Source organism: Meleagris gallopavo, chromosome Z (assembly GCF_000146605.3).
Source record: "Meleagris gallopavo isolate NT-WF06-2002-E0010 breed Aviagen turkey brand Nicholas breeding stock chromosome Z, Turkey_5.1, whole genome shotgun sequence".
NCBI classification, from domain to species: domain Eukaryota; kingdom Metazoa; phylum Chordata; class Aves; order Galliformes; family Phasianidae; genus Meleagris; species Meleagris gallopavo.
The window spans coordinates 16,108,097-16,111,314 of NC_015041.2; the positions used below are offsets into that span (position 1 = coordinate 16,108,097).

The 3,218-nt window shown below is 40.2% G+C and overlaps 1 protein-coding gene across 2 annotated transcripts in view; it reads left to right on the forward strand.

Moving 5' to 3' along the window:
- The window catches only part of GPBP1 (GC-rich promoter binding protein 1), a 41,533-nt gene that overhangs the window by 2,587 nt on the left and 35,728 nt on the right, over nucleotides 1–3,218 (forward strand). The window lies entirely within an intron of this gene.

Genomic DNA, 3,218 nt, shown 5'->3' on the forward strand with positions numbered 1-3,218 from the left:
TTTTTTTTTTTCCCTGTAGATTTTTATTTTGACCACGAATGAAAGGCTTGCATCTAAACAGTGTTCTCAGTATCACCTTAGTAGTTCTGTTTCTGTGTGGTGTCATCTGGGTATCAAAAGTTGATTGAGCTTCAGCATTTTTGTATTCTTTTTTGAATGGTGTTGCTGTTCTAATATTTTAATGTTTTATTTCAGTTTTGCTGTTTGAAAATACATAAACTTTGGAGATGAATAGGAATCTGTTTCAGTAATTTCTTGTGACTGGGACTTTTCTGCATTGAGTCTTTAGTGTGTCTGGCAATTGAGTGAATAATTGAGCCGTATGTAAAGGAACAGAGAAGGATTTTGTTCATTCTTTTAGTTGATGTAGTCTGTGTTTTGCTTGAAACCATTTCGTGAATGGAAAGAGTTCAGGCTTAAGTGGCCATTTCATTATATTTTTTGTATTATGTGCCCACAAGCATAGCAGTACAAGTACTTATCTTTAAGTAATACAAGAAGTGATTTCTGTTTTATTTTTCAAGCTATTAATTTTCAGTTGTATGATAAACTTTTACCTCTTCATGGAGAGGTCTCACTGAAATCAAGGAGCTGTATTTTCCCTCTTAGTATTTGCATCTTTATCTAGTCTCTCTCTTCTGGATGTTTAGAAGATTTAGCTTTTTAGCTTTATTAAATCATCCCTCTACAACTTTCTGGGTGCTGGTAGGGCTGTTTTCTTTTTCACGGTGTTAATGCTTGGAAAGTACAGTTGGTCTGGTTTGCTTGCGTGTATATTTGATACAAATTCATGTGTGCTTTATGACTATGCCCTCGTAGTCTGAACTCAGTTTGTACAAGGGCTGCTCAGAAAGTAGTTTCTCCCATTTTATAGTGTTGGCTCATGATGTCAGAGGTGGATGTTGGTGGTGTGGCAGGAGAAGTTGAACCTTCTGTCTGATATCCATTCCGTGTTGTTGCTGTGTGACAGATGGCAGCAGAGGGGCAGTCTGACAGAATGGCATCTGACATGGGAACGAGTATGAAGCAAAGTGTTTTTGTGAATTCCTGTGTGTAGAAAAATGGCGCTCATCCCATTGGCATTCTACGCTTACTGAATGGAGCCCAAATAATGGATGTGAGCATGGTGAGGCAGTGGGTGATGTGTTTCAGCAGAGATGGTCATGACCAGTGGCGCAGGATTTTTGAGGATAGCGTGTGGGCTCTGGTTCATGGCTGGTGAAATACATAGCTAATGGTGGTGACTGTTTTGTGGTAAAGAATTCGCTCTATCAAGTAGTGTTACTGTGCTTCTTGTATCTGTTGTAGTTTAGAAGACATTAGTTTCAGAGTGACCTGTATAGTCGGGTAAGGCCCATTGAGGAGACCATGCCTAGCATGGTCACTCTAATACCTTCTATAGGTTATTATTTGTATAGTGCTGACACTCTATTAAGTGTTTTGCAGGTGAGTATGAGGTTAAGGTCTTTGCCCCAGGGAGATTATACTTTGAGCCTTGATATAAACATAATTTTTGTACTAGAATAATTCTGAGAAGTTTGGCTTTTTTATTCTGGTAGAATCCTGAAATTGGTTTCTGTTGAGAATTTTTGTCAACACTAGAGGCTGCTTTGCTATGTGGGGAAAAAAATACTACTTATGGGAGCTTTTAAGTGTAAGCAGAGTTGAAATGTATAGCAACACTTAAGTGGAGTTAAATGTGTGAAATGTTATAGGAAAACTGTGCAGATAACGTGCTTTTTTAGTACAGTGCAAGGTTGATGAGCAGTAATGCTACACAGTGACTGGTAATAATGCTATATATGGTGCTACCAGCTTTTCCACAATCATTGCCTTTATTTTTTTGGTAGAAGTAAGCAAAGCAGCTGAAGGATTGGTTTCCAGTGTTATTTTGCTCAGGTATTTTAAAACTGCTATCTTTTACAACTTCTTTTTCTTCAGATTCCTTTTGAAGACTCCAAAATGCAAAACCATTCCAGTGATTTTAATATATTATGTATGCTGTAGTGAAAGATGGTGTTACGGCTGTTAACATTTCTGCTTTTGGATTTTGAACCTTCCAGAGGGCAAGAGATCAGTGTTTACCTGGATTTCCACTGAATGGTACTACAAGTATAGGATTTCAAGGAAGAGGAACCTGGTCGTAGTTTACCTCCAAATAATGATAGGTAGATGGTTGGACTTGATGATCTTAAAGGTCTTTTCCAACCTTAATGATTTTCTGATTCTCTCTCTCTCTCCTTATGTATATGTAATTTAGATTTTAATACACTTCTTTGGATAAAAAGGTGAGAAAGTTATTTTCATCTTTCTTATAAACTTGCTGTTTCTAAAATGTCTCCTAAAAGATAGTTTGATTTTTGTGACACTGTAATGTGAGGAGCGCTGTTGCTTGCAAACCATATTTATAAGCAGAAAGAGAACAGAATTTGTGATTTTTATAACAGTGGTCTCTCAGGAAATCTACTGACGTTCTGAATACTTACACAAAACAAAGGTAGCAAGTGCTCTTTAGTTGTGTCATGCTCACATAGGGATCTTAGGGAGCCATAAGTAGAAATGAAGGTGTGTTTTCTTGTTTTTCCATTTGTTTTTGCTAAGTCACTGTAGTATTTGGTCTTAGGGCTGTGTCATTACCAGACAATGTGTTAACTTAAGTGTTGAAAAAAATTAATAGAATCATAGGATACCCTGAGTTGCAAGGGATCCACAGGAATCACAAAGTCCAACTCCAGGCTCCACGCAGGAGCTGCCAATAATCCAAACTCCATGTCTGAGACTGGTGTCCAAACGCTCCTTGAACTCCAGCAGTTGTAGTCGTTACCACTGCCTTGTGGTACCCTGCTTCAGCGCCTGAAGTGCCTGCACCCTCTGGTGCAGACCCTGTCCCCACCCCCCAGCTGCCCCTCCCCTGGCACAGCTCCGTGCCGTTCCCTCGGGCCCTGTCGCTGTCACACAGAGCAGAGCTCAGCGCTGCCCTCCGCTCCCTGTCAGGAGCTGCAGCTGCCATCAGGCCTCCCCTCAGCTCCTCTGCTCTGGGCTGAACAAACCAGGGTACGCTGCTGCCTCATGCTCAATTTGCCATCAACCAGTGCCTGCAGATCCCTTCCTATCAGGCTGCTCTCCAGCCTCTCATCCCACTGTACATACATTCCGGATTGTCCTGTCCCAGGTGCAGAATTCAGCTATTTCTCTTGTTAATTAAAAAAAAAAAAAAA